Below are 22010 nucleotides of genomic sequence, written 5' to 3'. Positions count from 1 at the left end.
AATCAGTTAATCAAACAGCATTTTCAGTGCAATTACATCAAACATGCCGCTTGTCGAACCATTCATACTGAGATCACGGTACAGTGAGGATCAGAAAATTTGCCCTTTCCCCAGTGTAGTGCAATCTCAGAGCTGGTACATATAATTAGCGGTGGATTGGGGGGCACAGACCCCCATGTGAGGGGAATTTGATGAATGGCATTTTTGATGAAATGCAGTTCATTGAAGTGATGTTTTGATGAAGTGATACAGACCCAATTTAATGTATTACTACTGTTTACTGAATACAGGCTATTCATATGTCTGTGATTTACAAAGTTAAGAAATGCTTTGGTGGCAACCATCATAACAAGTGTTAATCAATTCTGGGTGAATAAATTGATACATTTAAACAATGAGTATATTTGTCAGGGATAATGGCACAAGAAGGGTTAACTCCACTACGCTCTCCATCACCATTTTCATTCAAATAACCTACACGTCACGCTGCAAGGTAACCATATATGCCTTAACTGTGAAATGGGGTTCAAACCCCAAATACCTCCCCAAGTACAGTGCCCGTCAGAAAGGCAGACTTTCTAAAGAGTTGGCAGAGTATGCATCATCTGCACCAAACACATTAATCACCTACTGCCCACCTAATGCCCACCACCTAATTCTCAAGTACAAAACACCACAGCGAATTAAGAATCATAACGAAATGTATTCAGGGATATAAAACTGGCTTGTATCTGTGTGCTCACAAATACAAAATAAAAAAAAAACAAAAAACAACAGACACCTTGGTTTATAAATAACTTAAAGGGGGACTGACACAATGGTAATGGTTTACATCAGTATCAATACGTTTTGAGCCACAAACCCTCATCCATCAGTCAATCTACTTGGCATAACATCAGCTTTGTAAGTCAGGCAGGCATTATGCCAGACTGTTCAAGTCATCACCACCCCACGTTTACTACACTCTGAATCCTGTAAGCTAATACTTCAGTCATAGTCCTGCTCTCACTGTTGCTGTGGTATAAAATGAATCACACCAGTGCATGAATAGTGCTGCCCAGTAGTACCATCATCATCTTCACTAACTCCAGAAGCTTCACCCTCCTTAATGGTTCCTTAAAAAACTACAACATTCTGACTGATCTAACGCATCAATAAAGTATTTCCTTACAAACTTCTCTCTCTCTCTATTCCATTTACACACCATGTGGTACATCGGGTAAATGCCACACATGGACACATCCCCTTTTTCCTTTCCACTTTTTGATTTAATCTAAAAATGTTACAACAGCCTCTAGATGTGCATCTGGTGACCTACAAATTCCATCCAACTCCCATTCGTTTCCTCTACATACATGCCAGCACACCTTACTCACCAACAGAGGCACATTTCCATTCAATGCCAACCTTTATCTCACAGGTTACCCTCTCCCTAACACATAATGCCAAACAACCTCCGATCTTTCAAGATATGTACTATATGAAGCGAGACATGATTGAGCTCTCATAGTATGTGCCCCAGGCAGGTATGACCCTAGCTCTAAGCAGCATCCTACCTTCACAAAGAATGTTATTAAAATACCAGCAAAAAATAACTGACTTCAACAATTGGCTTAGTTTGTGGTGTTATTCCAAGGGGATCCAGTATCTGTCTGCCTGGGATGACATGGTTGACAGGCCTCTTTGCTTTGCCAGAGATGGCCTCCACCTGTTACCATTGGGATTCCAGATCCTGGCCAAGGCTCTCGCCTCCCCCATTGTGCCTTTTTTAGGCAATATCCCAAAGTCAAATCTTCCAACATAAAAGATCTGTCAAAAAACAAATTGAAGGTCATGCTGCTAAAGACTAGGAGCCTTAACCTGAAAATGCACTCACTGGAGGCTCTCCTAGCACTGGAAGATGCCGATCTCTATGCAGTCATGGAAACCTGGTTCAGGGCTGCAGAGAGCACTTCTGCCTTACCAGACTATACCGCATTTCATGCATTCTGACCTCAAAATGCGGTAGGGAAGACTAATGGTGGTGGAGTATATACCTTCATTAAGGACAGGCACACCTCCAGACTGGTCTGCCAGCATGATGCACTGGAACTACTCCAGTTGCAACTGACAGTTGGCAAGGCACCCATCCAAGTTATAGCCAGCTATAGACCCCCCTCCATGACTCAGGACACCCACTCCTCTTACCCAGATCTACTTGACACCATCAAGGTATCCCATAACACCCTGATCCTTGGTGATTTCGACTACCCCACCATAGACTGGGTGAACTATTGTGCACTAATGCATTAACTCAATGATTCCTTGACTTCATCAGTTCTAATGCACTATATCATCCCCCACAAGGGGAGATAACATTCTGGACTTAGTTCTCGCCAACATGGGTGACCACTGCACCACTCCCATAGTATGTTTTTCCCTGGTGAGATAAGATCATCAGTCTGTCTCGTTTGAAGTTTCTATCCTATCCAATCCCTCCCCAGCCATAATCAAGCTAAAAAACTTCTCAAAAGCTGACTACAACCTCCTAATGGAGAGTATCTCTAGCTTTACACCACTGCCCCCTCAGAGGATGCAGACACCTATGCTAAACAGTATGCCAGTGCAGTATAAAAGCACCTGTACAACTGCATGGACTCAGCCATACCCAACAGAACTAAAACCTGCTCCTCAAAAAAACACAAACCTGTTTGGTGGACATCCCCTTTCAACACGCTTTACAACAAAAGGAAGAAACTGTTGTCCAAGGGTAAAAAGGAACACATTCCAAACTGGAAAAACTCCCTCCTTAGCCTCAACAAGCAAATTAGATCACTAGTGAAAGCCTCCAAAGCCAATTCTAAATTGAAACTAGCCTCCAAAACAAAGGGAAACCACAAAGCCTTCTTCAGTTACGTCAGGAACCTCCATGGCAAAGCCCAGATTTGTTCCGAATTAGTACTTAACAGTATCACTTACACTGATCCTGTTGACTTATTCAACCTGCTAGCAGATAGGTTCAGCACAAATTTCATCCCTCTGCCCCCCCCCAATGGCCCTTTCAGGATCCCCGATACTTGTCCTGCACTTCACATCTCCATAGATCAAGTGTTAAAGGCCCTATCCAGAGCAAAGAACACAGCTTCCATGGGACCTGATAGTATCCCAGGCTGTAATGTGCACCATCACCAGCAAGAACTAACTTTGCCATTGAACACCCTATTCAACCAAAGCCTAAGGCTTCATTCCAGCAGAATGGAGAACTGCCATTGTCATCCCCTTGCACAAAGGTGGTGTCACTACTGACCCTGGAAACTATCACCCCATTAGCTTGACAAGTCTGATCTGCAAAGCCACGGAGCATATTATTATGGATCTCATACACAAGGCAGTCTCCACGTACTTGACCCCACCCAGTTCAGATTCATCAAGGGCAGAACTTGCCTGTTGAACCTGGTTGACGTCTTTGAGACTGTCACCAAGGTCCTGGATGAGGGAAAGTCAGTACACAGAGCTTAACGTGACTTGGCCAAGGGCTTTGACACAATCTCCCACTCAGGCATCATCAAAAAGCTAACACAACTTGGCGTAAATACCTATCCCATCAGGTGGGTGGCTGACTGTCTCACTGACAGGACCCTCAAGGTGAAAATAGGCACCTCCACCTCTGATAGCAGATCTGTCACTAGTGGAGTTTCTCAGGGATCTGTCCTGGGACCCCTACTGTTTGGCATCTACTTCTCAGAAGTCCAGGCAAAGACAAAGGCCTGTGGCTGACCAAGTTTGCGGATGATTGTAAGCTGGGTGCTGTCACTGATTTCCCAAATTATGTTAACATACTGCAAGAAGGTCTCACAGCAACTAATGATTGGTGCCAAAGTCATGGCCTCAAGCTAAATGCAAAAAAATGTATCATCATACCATTCAAAAGAAACACGGCCCCTACTGATTACCACATCAACGACAACCCCCTAAGTATGTAACCTGCGGTGAGAGACCTGGGTACCCAGGCTGATAACAATCTCACATTCAACCATCATGTAGTGGCAGTGGTCAGAAAAGCCTTTTACTTGGTTCATCTCATAAGTAAAGGGATTGCATCCAGAAAAAAGGAGGTTATTACATCTCAATACACCTCCCTCATTAGACCAATAATTGAGCATAATGCCCCACTTGGTATATACCTCGCCAAACATCTGCATCAACTGTAAAGGCTACAGAAATACCTCACAAAGTGAATCCATGGCCTCCAACACCTGTCCTATGTGGACAGGCTCAAATCACTGTCACTCTGTATCATACAGATTGCTCAAAGATGATCAGTCTCTCACCTACAAGGCAATCTCGGACCCTGCCCTACTAGATATTCTGCTCCATAATCATAAGTCTAACTCCTCGCACATTACCCACTCAAAAGGCCTGAATTTAATATGCGACATCAACAAAACCTGCTGGAGAGACAGGTTTGTCTCCAAGAGGCTGCCCCGTCTCTGGAATATATATGTCAGAGTACCTCGCTGACCCTCTTCAAGTGCAACACTGATGGGTGGATGGGAAACCACAAATTTGTCCCAGCGGTTCCACCTGTGTCCCTCACTGACAGGGGTGACAGATGCTGACTGAGGTTTCATTTTGGGGATAAACTCTTGGTTAGGCTTGTAAGGGCCCCAGGGCCATTAGCCTTGTAACCTTCTATGATCCCATTAGCCTAGTAACCTCCTATGATCCTATGAATATAGTCCTCCTGAAAAATCCTGTATCCTGGCACTACTAGGATTAATTCATGTAGCTTTGAACTAGTTAACTGTTAGCTAAAGACAGATTAATGTGAGTTCAATCCTAGACAGCAGGAAATCTGTCTGATGTGCAATTTATTTTTGGGGTTGATAGTTGGCATTATGGTTAAGGTGTTTACCTCACAGACACAAGTTACATCATTTTATTCTCACCATTGAGGGACAGTGGCTAGAGTTAAAATGGCCCACAGGGGCAGCTAGCCTAATACTTAGCTATGAAACCATGAACCCATGAAAAAGTATACCCCAATACCTGTAACAATGAGTCCACTACTTCCAACCCAATTAAGGCTTGGAGCTTGGATACTTTTTTTTGGTGCTACACACACTACAGAGCACTGTGCTCCAGCCATGGATCACACTCTTCTGAGCAACTCATTACCCCCATATCTTTTCCTTTTGTAACCTTCCACTCAGAATCTGTCTTAATGTCCCACAACTCCCCATCACTCTATATGCAGATGATATGATCAGCCACAGATTGTACTCATCCCTCTCCCAACATGAGACTCCAAACTCAGCATGACCTTCTGTCCCTTAGCAGCTGGCTAACTTCCAGAAAATTGCTACAGACCATAATAAAACAAATGCCATGCAATTTGGAACCCTACAAAAACTGAAAGCAACACCTCAAAACATAGCTGTTCTTGACCACAACCAAATTTTACTAAAAAAACATTGGCATTCATATATACTTAGGCCTCTGGTTAGAACAAAGCCTAAACCTCCCACTGCACATTCAAAATATCAGAACTAAAACACATCAAACTATTTTCTTAACATCTCCTGCAAGAAGAAATGTCATAGGAAAGACATATTCATGGCACAGCTTGAAGATGCACTCACCTCAGCTTCAAAGGAAGCATTACAACCCTGCAAACAACCTCAGATGAACAGTGGTGTTTCTCCTTGCTAGCTTTCCAGACAGAATACTACTACTCTGTGCTCACAAAAGCCAGCTGGTTACTTCGCCAGCTAAGGTGTCAGCTTCTTCTAGGACCCCACCTATTCAAGCTGCTAAAACCTCTTTCTCATACCTAGCAGGCAGATTCACTATTACAAAAGAGAACTTCTCTCTCTTTCTCTCTGATCCTCTCTCCCTTCCTCTATCTCTGTCACTATATATCTCTCTGTCTGTGTTTGTCTCTGTCTCTCTCCATACAACCTTCTCAGCCAGAAACTGTAGCAGCTATAGTCTTTCTGTTCTAGGTCTCAATCTGTGGGAAATACATCCCATCTATATGAGACTCTACTAATATCCAATACTTCAGTAAAAGTCTCAAATGCCACCTATTTATTTATTTATTTCACATTTGTTAACCGTGTTACTCCAAGTGAGTTTGCAAACAAACCCATTTACAGTGAAGACACGAGGGGAAAAGCCCCAGCAAACATAAGTAAAGTGACAATATACAAATATTAAATAATTACAATACAAAATAATTCTAAAACAGAAAAGGTTAACTATTTGCTTTGTACTGATAGTAAGCAACCCATGTTTAGTACAGACTCAAGGGGAAAGAACCCCCGCAAACATAAGCAAAGATAAACATACAGGACAAAAAACTATTAAAAATAACAATGAAAATACAAAATTAATTATAAAGAGGAAAACAAAAGAAAAATGATGAAGATTAAGGGTTGTATGATAGCAGTGGTCTAAAATTTACTACATATGAGAGTTGTTGTTGTTGTTTGTCTTTCGGCTTTTCCCGGTAAGGGGTCACCACAGCAGAACTCCGATCCGCTAATGATTGGCAGTAGATTTTTATGAAACGCCGAGGTGCCAGCTCGACGCTCAACCTTCAACGAAGGCATGCCCATTTACGCACGCATGTCTTTCGAACACTACCCAACCGCGGGGAGGACATGCAGACTCCACACAGAAAGCACTCCCAAGCTCAGCCAAGAATCGAATGGGAGAACCTCTTGCTGTGAGGTTACTACATATGAGAGTAAGAACAAAAAAAGATAATTGTTGTTCAAAAGAAGGACAATGTATAAACATTGATAGGAAGTGGGGGAAAAAGATAAATAGTGTGGAGAATGGGAGGGGGGAGATAAAGGAGGGGGCTACAGTCAAGCTACAGTAGTAGAGCTGAGGGTTTAGGAGGTTAGTTTAAGCAGAAGTTATTAACAGAGAAAGAAAATTAGGAGTTGCAACAGGTTATACAGTAGGACAGACTAAGACTATGTGTGGTTAAGGCAACGGCATCATTTCAAGTTTAGTAGGTGGGATTTAAGCTCCTTTTTAAAACAGGGAAAGGAAAGGTTGGATCTAATATGGAGAGGGAGTTTGTTCCAATTTAGTGAGACAGAGTGTTTGTAAAGTAGTCTGCTAATATTCCTTTTGGGTTTATAAACTGAGAGAAGATGCTGATCAGCACTCTGGAAAGGCCGGTGGGGAGAGTAGGGAGTAACAAGAGAGGCGAGAGCAGGGCAGGCAGAGGGGTTGTTGAGTATGGAAAAGGTAGTGTGGAGTTGCAATTGTAGGAGAAGGTGCAGAAATTCCAGCCACTGAAGTTCGTTTAGTGAGAGGCAGTGATGCGAAGAGAGTGGTTGGTTTAGAATAAATCTGGCAATTTTATTGTATGTTTGTTCCAGTTTGGATACTGGCAAGGATGGGGGAAGCATATATTAGACTATGAAAGAGAAATGCCTGCGCAAGAGTGAATTTAGTGGCAGTAGTGAGGAATTTTTTGTTCCTATAAAGTAGTCCAAGTTTTTTGTGTTTTTTTTTTTTTTTTTTTTTTTTATGGCCTGTTGTATGTGCAAGTCAAATTTTAGTCAGTCATCAATTATTACCCCAAGGAGTTTGGTGTGTGAGGCTGAGGAGATAGTGGTGCCATCTAGGGAGGAAAGAGAAAAGTTGGATTTATTAAATTATTTATTATTATTATTATTATTATTATTATTATATTATTTTATTATTATCATTGTTATTATTATTATTTATTAAAAGATGCAGAGTGTCACAATTTCACCAAGCGTGACATAAACTTCTGTAATCAAGAAACTGACATCATCCATTCTTACACTAAGCTCTTTCTCTTACCCAACCATACCCATTTTTACTTACTGTCATTTTACAACACTCCCCAACATTCATCCCCCAAGGGTCCCCCTTCCCTGTTGCACTTTGGTCAACCCAACCCAATGATTAGTTAATAATCCTCAGCTAGCTATAACTCACAAACAACCCAAAACTTTGACAACAATCTGCACATGGATAATACTGTCTCCTTTTTGTCATTATCACCCCACTCTTATACCATAACCTGTCAATTCCATTCTCTCACATTAATATCTCATCAATGCTTCTAAAAACAGGCATGCTTTACTCTAAACACCCCTTGTTTATTTCATTCTACAATCTCCTTATTACTCATTCAATACCTTTCCTATTTTGCTCTGTCACTTTTTATACAACTCCTTTAACAAACATAAGCTTTAACTGATATTATGTACCTGTAAATCGTAAATATTTTTACCTCTAAATTGCAAATATTACTTTTATTTTTGTTCACTATTTGTACAACCTTGTTTTGATGATTTTTTTTTTTTAAATATTTTTATTCATTTCCAAAAACAAGAAAACATGACTGCAGGTTATTTATGACAATGAAGTATTTACAAATTATTTAAAAAGGTAGGCTAAAACCTCTAAACAGATATCAAACATTAAAACCAAAATAAAGTATTTACAAGGGTGTCTATTGTATACAATTGTTTACTGATTATAATCTGCTGCAGTCATTATTCTCCAGTATTTCAATTACTTTTTGCCATGCTACGTATAATGATGTAGTTCTTTCAGTTCTTCCTTTAATAGTTTTCATTTCCAATTGCGATACTGCTGACACCATATTCATGAATTGCTTAAAAGTTGGAGAAGCTTTAGATTTCCAGTTTGATGTAATGTTCTTCCTTGCAATAGCTAGGAGAGTCCATAAGATTACACATTTTGTTCTTGGCACACAGTCAGGTACAGGTGCAATAAACAAAATAATAGATTTGGAAATCTGGAATTTATCATTGAATACCATTTGCAGAAAATAATTTATTTTATCCCAATATGGTTTAATCAAATGGCATTCGTAGAACATATGTTGCCAGTCTGCTTTTATTGATAAATCACATCTGCAGCAGCCAATATTTTTCTTAAACATAAGTTCCATTTTATGAGGGGTTACATAAGATCTGTGTATGAATTGCCATGTAAAAAGTCTCCAATGTAATGAAAGTGATGTCTGCTTTGGAGAGAGAAGAATTTGCTTTTTTATCTCTGTCATTTGGCACATGTCCATTAACTGATCTATAATAATTCCATATTTTGTCATTATTATGCATTTTTATTTTTTTGTTTGTTTTATAAATAGATGATAAGTATCCCTTTCCAGTAATGGGTTGACTCGTTAGTAGTATTATATGTTCTATAAGGTTAGGAACATTTTGTCTTATTGATGGTTGCATTGTTTCTTGTTTGCTTAATATATACTGTCTTAATTCTTGTACATGTAACCACGAACTATCTTCCATATTTAATTTCTGTTTAATCTGGTCTATTGTCAGAGGTTTTCCAGAGTTTAGCAATTGATGCCAATATATTAATCCCTTTTCTTTAAGCATGTTGACTACTTCTATATTAAATGTTATTATATTACCTTGTGTGTACGCTACTGGATATAAAAGAAATGACCATGCTTTAATATCAGGATTGCTATTAATAAGATTTTGGAAAATTTTAATGTATAAGTAATGTATTTGGAACTTATATTTTTATTCTTATGTATCATCATATATTCCTTCATCAGCCATAGAAAATTGTTTGGTATGAAATCTGTATACTTTTTGCTACTACAAATCCTGATTTTAACCAGATTCTCTCATGAACTAGCTTCCATTTTGATGTATATTTTGTATTTAGCCATAATGATATTGTTTTAATAATGGATGAATGCAAATATATTTCTATGTCTGGTAAACCTATGCCACCTATATCCCAATCATCTAGATGATACTTCATAGCTATCCTTGGATTTTTGGATACCATAGGAATCTTACCATTAAATCATTTAATTGTTTTAGGTGCGATTTAGCTGGTGGCAAAGAACAAGCTTGTATGACATAAAGAATGTTTGGAAATATGATCATTTTAATTATATAAAGCCTTTCTTCCATTGAAAAGAAGAATTTATTCCATCTTTGTATTAGATTTTTAATATTATTTAAGGTCTCTTTATAATTTGTTTCAATTGTAGTATCTAGGTTGTTAGTTATTATAATTCCCAAGTATTTAATTATATTATCGGTAGAGATATATTTATGCTATTTTTTATTTCGATCTTTTTTATTAGTATTTATAAGCAATACATTTGTTTTGTTCTCATTAAATTTAAGACTTGAAAAGTTTTGAAAGTTTTGAATTGAGTCCCATAATGCTTTTAAACTGCTATTATTATTTTTTAAGGTAATTAAAATATCATCAGCAAAAAGTTGAATTTTAAGCTCTAGGCTGTTGTCTAGTTGTATTCCTTCAATATTTTTATCCATAAGTATATTATTTTCTAAGGGTTCAATGACTAGCGCAAACAATAATGGAGAAAGAGGGCAGCCTTGTTTTGTGCCCTTAGTTATTTTAATAGATTTAGACAGACAAGATCCCAGTTTTATATAAGCCAATGATTTTTCATATAATGATTTTATTAACAAAGTGAAGTTGTTTGAGAAGCCATATTCTTCTAAAACTAACCACAGATAATCCCAGTTCACTGAATCAAATGCGCTATTTATGTCTAAGCTAATAACATTCATTTTGTTTTTTGTGACATTTATATAATCAATTAAGGAAATAATTCTTTTAATGTTGTCATAAGTGTTCCTATCTTTTATAAAACCTGTTTGATCCTCCTCTATCAAAAGTGGTAGTAATTGTTTTATTCGAGCAGCATGTATTGCCATAAAAATTGTATAATCTATATTAAGAAGTGAAATGGGTCTGTAATGATGAACATTCACTGGGATCTTTATTTTGTTTCAGAATTGGTGATATTAATGTGTACTTCCAAGAAGGAGGAATGTCTTTACCATTTTTAACTGATGTAAAGACATTCAATAACAACAGCAAAACCTCATTTGATAGTAATTTAAACATTTCTGGGGTGATATTATCTATACCTGGAGTTTTGTTTAATTTTAGCTTATTTACTACAGCTTTAAGTTCTGTTATTGTTATTTGTTTATCTATTAGTTGTACCTGCTCCTCTAATAACCTAACTTTTTGAGAAAAGCTTTCAATGCTGAATGTGTTTCTGTTTTCTCATTTTGATTATTAAGTTTATGAAAAAATAGCCTAAAAGCTTCTAGTATTCCTTCTAAATCAGATACTTTCTTTTTGGTTTCTATATTATGTATTTCCTTGATTTGATTTGTTTTAATAATCTTTTTAGTCCTATTTGCTATTCTTCATTGGTTTTTAGGGTTCATTGAATAGTAACATAGTTTAATTTTTTCTAAGTTGATCATTGTTTTGTGGTGTAGCATCTCTGAGTATTTTTTATTAGTATCTTCTGGTTATTTTATTAAGTTGGTGTTTCCATTTTGAATATCAAGCTTTAAATTATCTACTTTTGACTGTAATTCCATTAATTCCTTATTCCACTGTTTTTGTTTATTTTTATACCATCCCACCACTCTTCCATATAGGTACGCTTTCAATGCATCCCATATATATATTTCAGATACATCTTTTGTAAGATTGATATCTAGGAATGTTTGTGTCTCTTTAATATAAAATTCCTTAAAATCTCTGAGATTTGTTATGTAAGATGGTATTCTTGTTACTGATATCCTTCTCTTGAAACATAAGTCTATCTCAAACGTTATGGTGTTATGGTCCGAAAATGGACATGAAATTGTCTTGACTTTAGTTTTGATGATTTTTGCATAATTATGCTTTGTAAAATTTGCTTTTGCTACAGTACAGTTTTCACACTTGGACTGGGCCTACAATTGCTTCTTATGGAGCAGTGCTCTAGCCTACTTAACAAATCCATCTATTCATCCATCCACCCATCCATCCATCCATCCATCCATTCATCCATCCATCCATAACCCCTTTTTTTCCAGTTTTGCAAATGGGGTTGGAGTGTCACTTCAACAGTGACAATCACCAACAGCCAATGTTTCTATCGCTGGGTGGCTAGCAAATCTAAACACATAAAATAAATAAAGTCATAATAGACCCTGCACCCTTCTACACTGGTTTACTGGTGCTTTTATTCTAAAATACCTATCCAACTTCCAGTCAGTGTCTCTGTGCTCTTATCACCGAAGCAGAGTCATCCTCTAGCAAATAATAAATTACTATCACTAGCAAAGATAAAGCCCCAGTAACTCCAAAACTCTTATTCACTTTCTCATTCATTTAGGTACTCAACACACTTCTTACCTTTCCTTCTTCTCTGTGTTGGCCCTAGCAAACAGTAGCACCTCTGAAAAAGCTACCAATCTATCAGTCGGCATACGAAACACTTCCAGTTCCAATATCCTCAACACAGCATCCTTAACTTTAATATCTCCAGAATCATTTGCATTTACGCATACTAAACATGTAAGCACTTCCTTACCCAGCTACCACATTTGGAACTACAAGACAACCTAACCAGCTGTTAAGGATGGTACATTTCCTACCCTTACCAGACTCGTCTTTTATCCTCTTCCATGTCCTTGTCTAACAATTCTAGTAAGAAAGTCATACACTAATACTGTACCATACCCTCACCAATGTCTGCCTGATCATCCCCATGACATGCTCTTCTACCAAAGAATTCTCCTTTCTTGAGATCATCCCCTTCAAGGATAACCTGCTTCTCTCATTTCCACTTTGACATGTCATTCTCGTTTCTGTAAGCACGTTATTTACGCACCTTCTACTTATACTTGAAGAACCTTTTAATTACTCCTCTCCTTAATGTCTAATGCTCTCTTACTTCCCTCCCTCCACCAACCTCACCTCCAACTATGATCCTCCAGCTACAGCAGCACTCTCCTCTAATTCACTCCCTAATCCTTCTCCATATGCATTCCACACACTTCTAACTTTCATCTCTGTTATGTTGCTCTTAACTTCCCCAACACACTCTCCCATAATCTCCAGCATTCATTATCATTGCCTTCCACTCATAAAAAGCCAAATATCTTTACCACAGCTTCTCTTATCCTAAACAACAATAATGACAAATGGCCCAGTCTGGAACTGTAGGAACCATGTTTAATCCAGTATCAGCTAACCATCATAGACATCATAGAATCCTGGCTTAAAAAAAACATTTATGTTCCTCAGTATATCTGTAGCAGAAGTTCAACTGTTTTTATGAAAACAGACCAGCGAAGGGACTGTGTGTGTGTGTGTGTGTGTGTGTGTGTGTGTGTGTGTGTGTGTGTGTGTGTGTGTGTGTGTGTGTGTGTGTGTGTGTGTGTTGGGGGAGGGGGAGTGATTCATGCTTATGATCAGAAAAAAAAGATCCCCATTACAAGCAACTCTGAGAGAAAAAAACAATACAATTGAGAGACTTGCATGTATACAGCTCTAAAGATCAGCTACATAAGATTTAGCCTTGAACAAGCTGATCTAAGCAATTTAAAAATCAACAATATTTTTCTAGGTCTAATGCAAAAACATAATCAGATGTCATCATCATAAACATCTCCAAAAAATGTCAGCATATTTATGGTCTACCAAATATGACTGACCACTGGTCCACTCTTTTAGTGTGGTCATTCAAAGCACCCAGGGTCTCCCTCAACCTATACATCTCTTTACAGCAATCATAGAATCTTCCTAAACCAGGCTCATAGCAGAATCAGAATTGACTGGATGAGAACCCCAGAAAGCAGTGACTGGATGAGAATCTCAGTACTTCACTTTATACAAAAGCCAGTTCAGAACATATTTTTTCTAAACTGCAGAAGACTTATAGGAGATGGTTGCCCCTGACTGACCATAGATTTTTAGGCACTGATGAGACAAACAGAACAAGCATAGACACAGATGGCAAATCCTTCAGAAACAAACAGCTTGCATTCCAACAAATTACAAAATTTGTACATCTAACACAAACAAAGCCTAGGTAAGCAGAATACAACAAAACTCAAAGGTAAGTCAACCATAACTAGTCTTCAAAACCCTTAAAATGCAAACTGACAAGCAAGGTAAATCTGACAACTCTTCCCAGGTTCTGTGCAGCACACTGGTAATCAGAGTTGGGACCCCTATTATTTTTGCTGTTTGTACATGACTTTGCAGCTGACATTCCCTTGTTCATCTGTTTCATTTAAGCAGGCAATATCATCTCTAAATGTTAAACATCAACTTTCAAGTACAGACTCTATTACCATGTAAAGTATTGCTAAGAAAAACTGGTTTTCAAAGTGGATTTGTACACTGTACGTACTCAGTACACAAATATACATCACACATTACACATCTTAGCAAGACTACTAATTCTTTCAAAACAGCAGAAATAATAAAACTAATCATTTATTGTACCAGACAATAGTGAGGGTTTGATCAGATTTAACACAGTTTCTCAGGAATGTCCATTCAGAGGTAGCAATCAAGAATGAAGGCCAAGTAAGAAAAAAATTATTTTGTAATTAAAAGGGTATACACCTTGAGGGCTAAATGGGATCTAAGAGGTAACTCCATAAAATGGGGATGAACTACACACCACCTTTAAAAACATACATAGCACTGTTTGCAACACTTTTAGCCTTTTAAAACTATGCGAAAGGTAAAGCATTGTTTTGCTGCCCTCAAGTGGAATTGTGCATCCATTACAATCTCTGTCTCACTTTGTAATTGTAAAACCATAATAAATTATACATTCTTTCCCAATATTTACATTTTTGATAGGTGTAATCAAGGCACAATGTGGACTTTTATATAAATAAATATGAATAAACTTGTACTCAAGTATGTGACTTAAACATACTAATTTATAAAAAAGTGATTTTTAGCACTCCTCCAAAGATGAGGAACTTGCTATCATTACAAACTATCATTATAAACTCTACTTACCCAAATATGCCAGTAAAACTTGCAATTTATTAAATAAAAAATCAACAAAACAAAAACTTCCACACAAAAGGTGTTTCTTCAGATGTATGAAACCAGAGCAATGCTACTGAAACATTTAAATAGTAATAATTAGTCACAAGATTAAAATTTATTGAATCTTTATATTGACCATTCACTGCATTATAAATTCAATAGTTCTTGGCTTGATCACAGGTCTTGTCCACTTGTATTCAAATTTTTAGTTTCTGTAATCAGATTGCTTGCCCTTCTGTTTTCAAAGCACCTTTTGTGAAACCTTAGGAGTTGTTAATGAATTTTTATTTTTATTTATTTACTTAACATTTGTTGACCAGAAAAGTCTGACTAGGACAGAGCCTATTTTCAGAGGAAGCTTGAGGAGAAATGCTCCAGACACACATCTTTCCAATAATAAATTGCAGGTTTTATTGGTATATTTTGAGCCAGTGAAATTTTTAGTGACTTTACTGAGTGGCTTAGGTTTTGCTGTTTGAGCTACTCATCTTCTAGAATTACAAACTATCCTACAACAACCAAACAAATTAATGTATAGTCTCTTCCAAATATTTATATACCACCCTAGACTTACACTTAAATATGCCACTGTAATATTATGATTCTGAAAGTTAAAAATGACTCTCCTCTTTACGGATGCCACAAAATCTCTTACTACCTTACTCCAGAAGGAAGAAACACTATAGGTATACGAATCTTACAAACACAGACAGAATATGCTTTACCCCTATACAGCCATGCAGTCATGAAACACCCCTAGATGCTCTCAAACAAAATCTGCCACTGTGTCTTTCTCTAACATTCATCAAAACACCACTATACCACTCCAACACCCTCCCAATAAAAGGAAGCCCTGCCCTTCTACTTCTCCGTCGTACCCGTGAAACGCTGTGCAATGACAGCACTCCTCTTGTATGCCACAGATCCATTCTCATCTGCAGTACCCCAGTATGGAGCAGGGCCACAAACCCATTTCATCTACTCACTATGCATTCTCTTTTTTTCCTTCCTCCTGCACCTTACTAAGCTTCCCTCTCGAGTGCCCCCAGGTCTTTCTACCACCTCCTTTACCCTAACTATCTCCAGTAGGGCTATCACCAGTCCAAATTTGAGAGCATCCTGTGGTTCTGGCTGTTCACATCTGCAGCTGGGGGTCTTATTTTTATGTTATATCTTGTTACCCCACTCCTTGGTTTCCAGTGGTATGACTGAGGGGTAGGCGTGCAATGGAGATGTGCGGTCTATCCCCACATCTCTGCTGTACCAGCTGCAGCTCAGCCTTGACCCCTCCCTATTCCACCTTAGGCCTCATCTCCTAGTGTAATGCCTCCAGCTTCCAGCAGGGATTATTACACGAGACACCCACGGAACCATCCACCCACCAGGGATGATAACACTCATCCCTCCCTGCTTCTCCATCAGATGCCTGAACCACTAATCAAACCTGGTCTCCTGGGCTTCATCCCTCTACACCACTAGAAAGGTCTGACCACGTATGCAGAAATTCTCAGATCTAATTCATGGGTTGTATTTCCATAACATACCTGTGTACAGTGAATTCAGAAGTAAACTAATATGCTTCCTTGGGAAAAGGCCACTTCTACTGTCTTTAAATACTTCTTTATAACTTAAACTATTCTAACTAATATACCTTCCATAACTTCTGACTTCTTACATTTTATTCCCATTTACTTCTGTACAAAATTCTCTTTTTATTTACTATCCTTGTAACTCTAGAAATAACTGACCCATATTTTCTCTATCCCTTAATATTCATCTTAATTAATCTAATCTCTCTTAAGTCGGAAGAAACAGTGCCAGCTGTCTACCACAAGAATACTGCATCAATACCTTTTATAAGGAATTTTATCATTCTTAATCTGTACATATGTGTGAGGTATTGCCAGCTATGCCAGGAGAAGTAGGGCAGTGGATGTGTAAAATATGCCAGCATAGCTAGCTGGAGTTTTGTAAAGAATTATATGTCATTTGTATATCAAACTGATTTGTACAGGTGCTTGTGCTGAAAATGTACTTGTAAAGCTGTTTGTATTAAAAATATACCAATAGTGGGTCCTGTTGGACAGAAAAGAAAATACACCTGTATGTCAGACTGCATTGAAACTGTTGAAATAAATAAATACTGTAATAGAAGCTACTGGAAGAGAATAGGTTAATCTCAGTCCAGCTAATTTTGAAAAATAGTCTGAAATTAAATTACCTGGTTATGCCACAAAAATTGTATCTTACAGTTCTAACTGCAGCCAGAGACAAAATGTCTGTGATAAACAGGACTAGGAATCATACTGTAGTGTCCTTAGGGGTGAACTAATTGCTACCCTGGAATAGTGGAAGTTTTTGAAATGGTTTTATAGCTTACAGATGCTATAACACATCTTAGCAAAGCTCTAAGTGGGTATATTATGACACATATGTGCTAGATACTGGTTCAGTTTTGAGTAAAGGGGGAAGTGTGGGAACCAGAGTCAGATGACCAGATGTATGTGATGTCTGATGTCATTCTATAATTCAGCAGTGAAATGATGTTTTAAAACTAGATTAGACAGAAGTTGTAGTGCAGTCTGTTTGTGAAACCTGACAAGGAAGACCACACTCCCACTTCATCTTGCCTTGCTTTAGTAAGTAACCAGGGAATAGTAATTATTTAGATCAGTTAGGAAAATATAGTGAGATTAGTTCAGTACTGGTATCTTTATCTGTGTGAACCTTTTCATCTGTGTTATTTTTAATATTTCCTGTGGCTGAAACTCTGGTGTTTACTGTAAATAGATATTTAGTATTTTCATATTTTTTAATTATTTATTATTAAATATTTAAACGTTTTATTGTGGCTGTGTTTTAGAGAATATTTTAACCTTTGGGAATACTTATATTTATTTGGTGACACTGTGGCCACTCCCGAAAGCCTTGCTGCATTGGTCAAACACTATTTGTATTAGTATTAATTTTACTCAGTATAATTGAGTACCCTTGTAAGAGCCTTAGAGTAGCTGGTTTAGGAGTGTTCTGCTGGCAGTATCTACCTTATAGTCTGGGCAGAGGGAACGTAGCTGGTAAATCAGTGCCAGCCTTTCCCAGGTGAAAACACACAGCACTGGTTTCGCAGAGAGGGTGGTGAAGGACTTTGCTTGGAACACTTGGCTGAGGACTCAAATCTACAGTTGTGTCAGTGGGGAGTCTTATTTGGGGCTAGGAGAGATGGAGGGAAACCCAGCCCCAACACCGAGTGTGTTCCCTGTGTTCTCTTAAGGGAAACTGTGCTTGGTGCAGAGAACTGCATGTGAAAATACTGTGTGTATCTATCTTTGTTCCAAGTGAATGCCCCTCACCAGTGTCAGGGTGAGCATTGAGGTTCCTTAATTACTGGTCCAGAGGAGGGACATCACAATGTGTATACAACATTGGACATGTTTATGATTTTTTTGATATCTACTTAGATGTTCAATACTGTATATTTACTTAAAAACTGTTCTCTGTTTAACTATCTCAAAAAGTACACCTACCTGTATAACTCTAAAGCTACAGCTGAAATGGGTTCTTACATTCACAACTAAATGTCTGCATTGTATTTGAAGTTCAATATGAAATGTGTACACTATGTTTTCTATTAGTTGGTGATCTTGATTAAACATCAACATACACTACCTGCCTTTTCATCAGCCATAACATATTATATGGTGCTTTGTGGGAATAAGCATAATATAAATAAGGTACATTGTGTTGTCTGTATTTGGTTTCCTGAACATAGTACAAACCATCAACAAGTCAGTTTCTTTCCTTCTCCTCAGTTCTGTGTTGCAGAAGAATTATGTCTTAACAGCAACACAGATGACCAGTGTCATTTAGTGACACAAGCACCAGAAGGCTCAGGCCAGGAGGGAGTGAGAGACCATTGTTAGGTATCCATTCCAAGCAGAGCCAGATCTAACACTAGGAGACAAAGGCAGTTGCCTAGGGCCCACTGGCTGGGGGGAGGGGCCTTCTGACTGGGAGAGGGTCAGCTGGCCGTGAGATTAATTTATTTTAATTTAAAAAATAGAAAAAAAATTACATATTTCTTAAGGCCATTCTTCTTTAAGAATGCCCTTCGTCCATTTGCACACATCTGTTGCATCTGTGCAACGTGTTTACGTATTTATCTTCTGCAAAATTTGAATACAGGAAGACATTTTGACTGCTGACCACTGATGGACAAGTAAGAGGTGTGTGTGTGTGTGTGTGTGTGTGTGTGTGTGTGTGTGTGTGTGTGTGTGTGTGTGTGTGTTAGAAAGGTGTATATGTGTGTGTGTGTGTGTGTGTGTGTGTGTAAGTAAGTAAGAGGTAGGTGTAGGTGTGTGAGTGTGTGTGTGTGTAAGTAAGAGGTAGTGTGTGTGTGTGTGTGTGTGTGTGTGTGTGTGTGTGTGTGTGTGTGTGTGTGTGTGTGTGTGTGTGTGTGTGTGTGTCTGTGTGTGTGTGTGTGTGCGTGTGTGTAAGAAGTAGGTAGGTAGCATAGCTCTCAACTGTTCAGATTTATGCTTCATATTTTTGGTCTGCTCCTCATAAAATTTGTGATTTTCTGGAAAATCATTGAGGATTAAAGTTACTAAATAATGACAGACATTTGAGTTTCAGACTTCATATCCTTCTGAAAAATGCATGGTAACACAAATACTATTATTCTAGCAACTAAGTTCATGAAAGCAATATTTAAAATCTGTCCTTATTTTTGGGCCTATGTCCCCCATAATGTTATGTTTTCTCTAGATTTCTTGCATTAAGAGGTTGTGAGTGTGTGTGTGTGTGTGTGTGTGTGTGTGTGTGTGTGTGTGTGTGTGTGTGTGTGTGTGTGTGTGTGTGTGTATGTGTGTGTGTATGTGTGTGTGTGCGTAATGCATTAGTTAGAGATACTGGTTAGTTAGTTATTTGCTTAGGCTCAAACTCTATACCTTAGTTACAGGAAACAATAGCCTGAATCCTCCACCCCAACTGAGTTTCAGGTGCATTTTTTTCAAGGAACTGAGTTTCAAGTGCATTTTTCAGGGAATTGAGTTTCAAGTGCATTTTCAATGAATTTTAAGCTTCAATGAAAGAGAAGTTTACTGTCGCTCATGCCAAGTCTGTTTACAATGTGCAGCTGTTTTGTTTAGAAAATGGTATCACTATTGTGCTGTAGAATTGAAAAAGAATAGTTGTGGAAGAACTTACCATAACCTTAGATGTCCTTCTCTTCCATGTTGCAGTATTCATAACAGTAGGGAGGTTGCTGCCTGCAGCGCCACCATTTGGCCAGTATACCAAAGTCTTTGTTGCAGGAGGGTATGTGTGACATCCCTTACCAGGGCCATAAACCAATGTTGGTTATAAAAGTAAGATTTGCAAGCATCAGAATGTTTTGCCACATACAGTAGTGCTCCTGTGGGTTCATAGGTTCATAGGTTCATAGGTTGGTACTAGGCTATCAGCCCTAGGGCCTATACAAGCCTAGCCATAACAATTCCCTGGCTATTTCTTCCCACATTATTTACTTTCCTGGACCCCTGTCTAGCAGGGCGACTGACGTGATCCCTGGGGTGAATTTCCTTTCTCCCATCCAATCGTCAAGGTTCCTCTTGAAGAGGTCCAAAGAGGCACTCTGCTTGACATGTATGGGCAATCTATTCCAGAGTCTGGGGAGTCTCTGGGTCAGGAACCTATCCCTCCAGCATGTTTTGTTTATTGTGATGACAAGGTTTAGATCCCTGGAGCGTGTAGCTCTGAGGGATTGGGATTTTGTTAAGTGTAGCATGTCCAACAGCTCTGGGTTTGACATGGCCTTGTATGTTAAGCAGAGATCGCCTCTGAGTAGACGATATGCGACAGAGTACAGCTGGAGTTTTTTAAGGCGGTCAGCGTAGGGCATCTGCTTTAGGCCTGTGATTCTTTTAGTGAGGTATTTCTGAGGCCTTTCCAGTTGTTGCAGATGTCTTGAGAGGTACATACCAAATGGGGCGTTGTATTCTATAATGGGTCTAATGAGGGATGAGTACAGTGGGACAATGACCTCCTTTTTTCTGGATGAAAAGCCCTTCGGGATGAGGTGTGCCACATAGAAGGATTTCCTGATTGTTGTGGCGATGTGGTTATCGAAGGTGAGACCACTGTCCACCTGTGTCCCTAAGTCTCTTATCACACTTTCTGTGTTTAGTGTACTGCCACCTATATGGTAATTCATGGATAAATGTTTTTTCCCAAAGGGGATAACAATACATTTCTTGGCATTGAGCTTGGGCCCATGGCTCTGGCACCAAGCATCTGTTTCTGTAAGGCCCTTTTGTAGAGTAAGAGTAAGTAAGTTAAAGGGGGTTCCTACTTGGAGACCCTTAGACTTACATGTAGGCCAGGCCCAGGGCAGTAGGTTAGCTGTGTTGACAGTGGAGACTGGGGAAGAGAATGACTAGTTCCTCACAGGTAGGCCATGGTGTAATAGGAAAGAAAAAGGGGGTAGGTAGGTGGGAATGAATACTGCAACATGGAAGAGAAGGACATCTAAGCTTATGGTAAGTTCTTACAAAACTATTCTATGTCCTTCTATTCTCATGTTGCAGTATTCATAACAATAGGGAGAGTACCAGAGCTTTAGGTATGAACCTGGGTGAAGGAGTGGTTGCCGTGGTCAACCAGGCCTTGGAGGATTGACCTGGCAAAACCTGCTCTTGCTCTGGAGGCCATGTCCAGCTTGTAGTGCTTGGTGAAGGTGTGGACCGAGGTCCAAGTGGCTGCTTCTAAAATGGAGGTGAAGTCATTGCCTTTGAAAAAGGCAGTAGAGGAGGCAGCTGTCCTGGTAGAGTGAGGTTTAACATGCCCCTACGAGGATTTTCCATGATGGGAGTAGCACAAGGTAATGGATTTACAGCTCCAAGAGGAAATAGTCTGTTTGGAGACTGCCTTCCCTAGGGCTCTGGGTTGGCAGGAGATGAATAATTGGTCAGATTTTCTAATAGATTTGGTTTTGTCTAAGTAGTACCTGAGTTGCCTGTGTACATCCAAGGAATGAAGAGTCCTCTCTGAGGAATTTTGTGAGGGTAGAAAACTGGTAGGTTAATGGTTTGATTTAATGAAAGCTCATTAACTATCTTGGGTAT

At 38.7% G+C, this 22010-nt stretch overlaps 1 protein-coding gene across 1 annotated transcript in view; it reads right to left on the bottom strand.

Annotated features, from left to right (window-relative positions):
* LOC122806875 (calcium/calmodulin-dependent protein kinase type 1-like) overlaps nt 1–22010 on the bottom strand; it is a 1135755-nt gene that overhangs the window by 8290 nt on the left and 1105455 nt on the right. The window lies entirely within an intron of this gene.

This window comes from Protopterus annectens, chromosome 7.part0 (genome assembly GCF_019279795.1).
Source record: "Protopterus annectens isolate FY-2018-M chromosome 7.part0, PAN1.0, whole genome shotgun sequence".
Lineage (NCBI taxonomy): Eukaryota > Metazoa > Chordata > Ceratodontiformes > Protopteridae > Protopterus > Protopterus annectens.
This window is presented reverse-complemented; position numbering and strand designations above follow the sequence as displayed.